The 8,295-nt window shown below is 33.7% G+C and overlaps 1 long non-coding RNA gene across 1 annotated transcript; it reads left to right on the forward strand.

Moving 5' to 3' along the window:
- LOC109950723 lies at positions 6,366-7,655 on the forward strand. The gene is made up of 2 exons (XR_002273025.1): positions 6,366-7,113; positions 7,219-7,655. It is a non-coding gene; the product is annotated as an uncharacterized LOC109950723 (long non-coding RNA).

Here is an 8,295-nt window from a genome sequence, read left to right on the forward strand (position 1 = left end):
TTCTATATGGCCATTGAACTAAAAAAGAATTGAATTGTTCCTTAACAAGTCCTTGTCAATAATAAAAAACTGCATGGAACTATCAAGATGTATTGAGTTAAGTCACCCAATATCTTTATAATTACACATACAGATTTTATTATCACATAGACTCCATCGAATTAGAACCAAAAGATGAACATGACTTACTCCAAATGTGTTTTAATGCCATCATCATCTCAGTCCTCTTTATGAGATTTTGTAATCTCTTCACTAAAAAATAGTCTTGACACTTTCATGAATAGATATCATATGCAGTCTTTATAGCTAGCTTATTCCACAAAACAGATATCACCATATTCATTTGTCAAAATTTAAAAGAAGTAATCAGTTAAAATAACTAAACTTTATTAATAACCACAACCAACCTTCTTGTGAATATCCAATCGAAACAAAACAAAAAGCTCCCACTGATCCTAGGCATCAAACTGTGTAGTAAAGTCATGCTCGTTGATTTGGAAAAGTGCAATGGGTTTCTGTCCAACACTTCTTCAAATTATTGCAGACAATTATCAAAATCAAAACAGATGTCGACTTGAAGAGTCTTTCTCTCAACCTTTCTGTAGACAAAACATGTGTAAAACCCTCAATGTTTTCTCTTTTACAGTCCTTACAGCCAAGGATTAAAATATCAGCCCTCCAATTTACGGATATTTCGGGGATATATCGTTATCATTTTAGGTATCAGGAAAAAATCAACAAAAATGACATATATAGGCATTGAAACACATAATTTTGGTGTAAAACTTTCATAGATGTTATGTACATTATCAATGAATGTATTGAACAAATAAAACTCAAATTTACTAATAATAAGATATACATGTGATGAAATATAAGTAGTATGTAATGCGCGTTAATGAAAAATTTGAAAATAAAATGTTAATTAGAATGAATAAACCATGCATAAATCCATAGTTTGTTTAAACATTGGATTACAATTTAGATAAGTGTCAATCTACATAAATGAAGAGCTCCTATGAGGTTCAAATAATGAGGAACAACCATATAGATTCATACAATAGTCATACCAAGTCATGTAACCTGAGCAGTTTGTAAGCCATGTTTGAACATGGTGCACATAGGTCTATCTTGAGCTCCCTATTGTCCTCTCATATATGGGATAGTTAGGATTAACTAACTAGTAGGTCCATAATATGTTTTATCATCTTGAGCTCCATAACTAGTTCCACTATAATCAAACATGACATAACCATAGCCATCATAAAATTCATTTGAGTTAGTACTAGGTCTAGTTCCTATGCTCATAGATCCAAAACTGATCGCCATGTCCTCTTCATATGGATTGGAGGTATGTGGGCAGTGGACTGTGCATATATTCTTCATATTAATAAATTATAGGGTTCTGGGCAAGGATTAGCTATTTTTGGGTTTCAATTTGCTTCAATTGCCTTCAAAACTTCTAAATTTTTTTTGGGTTCTGTTATGGGTATCGGAAAATATCGGGGATATCGGCAAAATATTTGGGATATCGCACTTATCGGGGATATATCGTCGATACATGGGAAGATATGGCCTTACCCCCCCAGTATCGGTGTCGACAGTTGAAAATACCGATATATCAGTGTATCGGCTGATATTTCAACCCTTGCTTACAGCTTGTCTTGCTTACCATGGAAACTTTAAGATTTGTCCTAATTGTATATACCCTTATGCAATGTTTTTATTGATCACTAAACTGTATCCAGGAACCAATCGTTCTTCTGTTGCCTTAGATCAAAAGACTACAATACTGCTATCATTCTGCAACCGAATAAATATTGAGTCCAATATACTGTTACCAAAACATTATGTCTTATAGCGTGCAAAGTAATCTTGCATGAACTCAGACTGTAATATTGAAATATGATATATGATCCTTCTTGAACATTTCAAATTTGTAGTGCCACCACCAAGCCAAAATATAACCTGCAGGCATCAACTTCTGAGAGTCTTAGCAATATTCTTCTGTAAATAGGACTTATACCCGTTCACCTATGTGCAATTTCCTTAGCGATTTCCTTCATGCTATCCAATACCCATTTACCTATATATATAAGACCAAACTTTCTACAGCATCTTGAACTTTACTTTAAATTCTTTAACTTCTTTTCTTAAAACTCTCTTCTCCCCTTTCTTGAATGAAACCATCTATTAATAACGGAAATTTCCTTACTTATTTCTTTATTCAAGAAGGTAGAGTTGTAAGTGTCGACTCATAATATATATAGAGGAATTCCAGTGCTTGAAAGTTTATTTGTGAGTTCTAGATACCTGAGAAAATTCCAATTATCCCTAGACTTTTCTTTTCCATTTGATTTTTATTTCTCTCATTGTGTGATCCATTCAAATGCTTAAATCATGCTAAGTTTATAGCAATTGTCCACAATGGTGCTAAATTCCTTGCTCTATATTACCTTCTTTGGTTCATTAATTTCCTTGCCTATCTTGCACACGAGTAACGAGATGCAGTTGTCTTTGAACAAATTTTCACTAGTTTAAAAACAATGCTTCTTATTCTATATCTGTATCAAGAATTCCTCACTGTTTCCTACAGTTTTCTTGGACTCATAACTTCTATTTGCAGTTTCTTCACAACCATCTTTTTCAGTAATTCCAAGAACTTTTATGAAGGCGATTTGAAATCAATTCTTGTATCCAGTTTCCATTACTTTAAATAATTAAACTATATCTTGATCCTGCAATCCCAAACTTGATTTGACTTCCCTTTATGTAAGAACCTGATTCATTAAAGATCTCATTCTCCCCTTTCTTGAATTAAGCCATCCAATTATCTTAGACAAAATCTTCTCACTTATTCTTCATCCAAGAAAGTGAAGCTTTATCTTCCATCCAACCTATAAATTAAATTAATTATTAAGGTTGTGAAGAAATTATTAAGGTTGTGAAGAAGGTCCAGCAAGCATTTAATATATTACTAACTGAATGAGGCTTCAGATCACTAGTAATATCTCTTGTTCCATCTTTCGAATTTTTTTGGTCTTGATTTCTAATGAGTCTTATACCTTTGAGATGAATCCAACAATTCTCAAACTTGTACCTCTTCAGTAACTTTATCTTCATTTCTTTTCTCAATCCTTTGTGTGTGATCCTCTTATCTTACTTAAAACATTCTCAGTCTACTGCAATTGTCCAAAATAATGCTTGCTTTCTTGCTTCTCATCAGTCTATTTATTTTCCTTGTTGATCCTGAGAGAATAACCAATGTGTGCAATTGGCTTTAAATGATTTTCCAAGTATTATGTGTCAAGTGTTCCCTTACTGTTTTTATTTTCCATGAAAATTCTTTCACACTCCATGCAGACCATTTTGTATATGCGATAATGCTACTGTTAGGAACTTTGTAGTTGAACTGATATACCAAATCAAATTTTTTGTCAACCAAACTTTATTGCTGAAAATTGAAACAGACTTATCAAACTCCAAGTTGAAGTTTGATTTTACAATCCTACTGAATGATTCTACCTTCCTTGCTATGGAAAGAATGCAAACTACATAAACTAGCTCAAGAAGGAAAACAAAACCAACTGAAATACTAGCTACTTAATGCATTTGATCCATGATCATTTTTCTCCTTGCTTGGTGGCATCTGGTTTATTAGTCCAACCATTTCTTATATCTTCTATATTCTTTCTTCATGTGCCCAAATTTCTTACAAAAGAAGCACTTCAATCCAACAGGTTTTTCCTTCCTTTTCTTCCTCATGTTTGCTTGTTTTCCCTGTTGCTATATAGTTTTCCCATATGTTTTTGGCTTTCCTTTTATATCATGTACGACATTGACATGATTTTGTTCCTTCTCTTTCTTGTTGTCTTTTTGTTGTTGCACACAAATACCTATAAGATCATTCATGGTCCACATCTTCTTTTGAGCAATGTAAGTGCTTTTGAGAAGTTTGAAACTACTCGGTAGAGAGTTGATTGCAAAATACAACATCATAGCTTCATCTACATTCACATCTAGGGATCTTAGCTTGTTTCCAACATCGAGCATTTTTGTTATGTGAACCCTGACACATCCTTCCCAATCATATTTCAAAATTTTCAATTGACCCATCAAGTTTCCTATCTCAGCTTTCTTGGATTCTTGAAACTTTTCTCCAATTCCCTCAAGGAAAGCCTTTGCATTGTCAGCTGTGAAGGAAACATGCATCTAATGCTTAGGAAATGAACTTTAGCCACAATCTATACAACAAAAGCATTCTAAATGGCGAATTCATTTTGTTTATACTAGTTGAGCTAAACCTTTTTCATTTTAAACTAAGAATCTTAGCCTAGTCTCTTTAAGCACAAATAGGAAAAGGAAAAGAGAATAGATCATTTACCCTTGATGACATTTTTTTAATTTCTCAAGAATGAACACCTTTGTTGGAAAGACCTTTTGTTTCTCTTGATTTTGACTCCTTCACCTTAAGGCTCCAAGATTGGAGTCCTCTATCTCACCACACCAAATGCTCCTAGAGATGAAGAGAAGGCAATCAAGAAGTATGGATGCTAGTCTACTTCTTGATTGGACCAATTTTTGGTTTATGGAAGATGAGATACAAAGATGATCACTCATCAACCAAAGTAGGAAACCAGAAATCCTAGCTAGGTTTTCTCCAACACTTAGCTTATATAGGACAACACAAAAGGCAATTGGGTGGGTATTTAGGGCTCCATTTGGTCCATGGGTCATGTCATCCTATGCCACTTATCCCTTGGGCCAAATAGCCTTTTGTACTATTTTGTCCATTTCCTTTTAAATCATATTTAAAAGTCCAATCCAATATTTCTATATGTCAATATTAATTCTATAATTAATCTTTTAATTATAATTTAACTATTAAATTATAATTATAATCTTACTTAATTGACCCGGTCGAATTATTTGACTTTAGTCAATTGCTCCGGTCAACATGTTGACTTTTGACCGTTGACTTTGACATTTGATTATCAACCATTGACTTGTGTCTCCTCATTTGTACCTCTAATAACATTATTTGGGTGTGCAGATCCATAGGTTCCCTTTAGCAAGGTAGTGAGTTGACTCAACTCCTCAGAGATGATATACGAATTAAATTCCACAATTTAATTCTTCCTATTAATAAAGGTTAATTGAAACCTTTTAGGATATCCATAAACCATGGTTGTCGCCTAGAAGCAAGTCACGTTTATCCTAACTAAATGAGACGTTGTGAAAGAACCTATTCAAATTGGAATTACCGTGCAATTGAATCCTTCTCTTATGTCAATACTCTTTATTCACATTATTAGATCACGGAATCCTATTGTCAATATCCTAATGTGAATCATTCCTTTTATATGATTATCCTGGTAAGATTTGAAGACTTCTTCTTTCAAGTCTTATCTACTACTATGCGTAGAGATTTGACTAATCATATCCTGGAGTATTCTCTCTCCTTTACTGAGAGTAGAGATTCCTTGTTGTACATTCATTTGCTTCCATGACTCTATTAAGAATCCTATTGAGCACCTTTAAGCTATGCCTAATTCAACATGACCGTATAGTGCCCTCAAAGATTAACAACATAGGCACAAAACATCTATGATGCCTCAGGTCTAAGGATTAGTTTGCACCATTGCAATTTATGAGTTCCAGCTTGACATGTGAGTAAAGACTTCCATGCTGTAACTTATGTGTTGGATCACGTTCAGTGTACTTGTTCTTCTACAAGCACCTACACACATATCGATGTGTCTCCACACTTAATGACTTGAGGCCTGGTCATTCCCTACATATAGAGACGATACTGTGTGTACTGATCTTTGTGGAATATTGACGCCCAATCAATTATTCCTAGAAGTGTAAGTTTTGTTATTTTAATGTTCTAATATTTTACTTTTCCTTTTTTTAATCTTTTTGTAAGTTATGTTTGTATGATCTTGTCCCTTTCCGTTGGCTGAGAAAAAAAAAAGTGCTATGTGTGGCTATAAGGCAGTAGGCTAATATTTAATTGTATTGCATTTCTTTATACATTTAAGCTAAGTGAAACTCAGCACCAGGCTAAAGCCCAGTATAGCCCCTTGATAGTTCTGCCCTTGTATGGAAATCATATGAAAGATACAATTTACCTACTCCCTAATAATTTCGCGCAATAAATAAATTAGATAAAATTAAAAATTATCCCCCAAAAGAAGCAATGTATTTATTAAGGGCGCTGATTTTCCCATTAAACCATCTATGAAAACAAGGTGCGCCTTACGGAAATCAGCCCCAAAGTATTACATGGTTGTTTTTCTAGCCCATGGTATTACCTCTTGAATATCACTATAAATGCAAGTCTCGTTTTAATTCCCAACGCACAATTGTTCACCTTTGTTAACATAGAATGCATAGCGTTCTTCTAAAAAAATAACGCTTTCGGGATGAAGCCCATCTTACTCAGCGAAGAAGATGAATGCGAAGATGATGACAATGGAGATTCATATTCAATATTTCAAGTATCGGATTGGGGATTCACCAGAAAACTTGTCTCCTCGGTGCTATATATTTTCGAAGGTTTGTTGACGGACAATCTTTTTTAAGTTGAGCTGATTCTTTGAGTTATAATTTCACTCTTTTTTCTAATAAACTGTCTTGAGTGATAATTTGAATTGATTTGGTTCTCTTGTCTTGTTATATACTTGATTATTTATGTGTTTATCATACTTGGTTTTGCTTTCATGGTTGCCATTCTTCAGAAATATTAAGTTCAAATTGAAATACTATAAGTAGATTCAGTTATCACACACACATGAAGATGAGTGCCCATGAGTCGTAGCTCAAGGGAAAGGATGGGATGAGGTGAAATGTAGATTCTAGGTTCAATTCTCCGTGTAATTGAATTATAAAAGATTGAGTATAAGGTCATATGTTCGATTGTCCCCTTTCCACCTCACTATTGCTTGTATCAAAAAAAGAAAAAAAAGAAAATACCATTGATGCACACGAACAACATTGGCATATGGGTTCTTTGAGTGGTTGGGCCTATCTGCAATCCATTACTCAAGAGAAATAGAGGCATGGAGAGAGAGCCATCAGTCCTTGAAGCTTGATTGGAAGCTTGGTTGGGTAAGCACGTCAAAATTTTATATCCTCTCTTTAATCTATTGTGCTTTTGTTTTTCGGGATCGAACTTAACTTCCTATGCTCATTTTTGTTCTTAAAATTTAACAGGTTTAGGCATTTAACCGCAAAATAAATATTATTTTTCATGGCGAATTTAGAGGATGGCAAGGCCAGAAGGAAATCAAGACAAACTTGATGAAGGGTCAATGAGCAGTAGTGTGCACCCTTAAACTTGATGAGGTTTACTACTAGAAAACCTCTTAAAGTTTATTCCCATTAGACACACATGTCTATTCTATTTCTAGACCATTTTGGAGTCCTAGTTGATCTTAGCGACATGTATATTTGTGATTTGCTTTTAGTGAAAAGAATACTCATGATTTGCTCTCCGTGGACGTAGGCGTTGCTGAACCACGTTAAAGTCTCGTCTTCTTTTCATATTGATTTTTTTTTCTTTTACTATCATTAATATACTAATTGTATGTGTAAGTAAACATAAACAAATTTTTTTATTTTTTTATTTTGGAATTAAAAAATTATTCTAGCACTACCACATTGACACATGCAACAATTGAGGGCATATGATATTGATTCAAGAACTTAGAGGGATTTAAAAAAAAATTATAGGCATCTTTCTTGGAACAAGTCTATAATTTTTATTTTATTTTTTCTCTTACAGTTGTAATTTAACTTTAGCTTCATTTCAAATGAAATGAGTTGAAACACAGCTCGAATCATGAATTTAACTTTAGCCTATTTGGCCTTGTAAAATTACCCTTTGATTTGATAGGCCTATTCTTTACATCTTCTAACAAAGTGGGATTCTATTATACCAAGTAGGCATTGAAAATTCATTAAATCCTCACACAATTTTAGCGCTGGTTCAACCAGTGCCACTATATCAAATGATTACTAACAATCCATATAATTCGCACACAATCCTAATGACACTTAAACCACAAGTTCTTTTGATTCAAAGAGTGAACTAAAATAATGTTCATATAATACTTGGCATTTACAAATATGTATCTTATTTTTTTAAATCCTTAGGGCTGACCCCTACCCTTACAAAAACGAGCATGTCGAGGCCCGCCCATAATATCATGCTAAGGCGACATGCGTATATAACCAATTAAGATAATATGTTAGCTGTAAATTAACTTAAATTCCATTGTTAAATGCATG

Source organism: Prunus persica, chromosome G8 (assembly GCF_000346465.2).
Source record: "Prunus persica cultivar Lovell chromosome G8, Prunus_persica_NCBIv2, whole genome shotgun sequence".
Lineage (NCBI taxonomy): Eukaryota > Viridiplantae > Streptophyta > Magnoliopsida > Rosales > Rosaceae > Prunus > Prunus persica.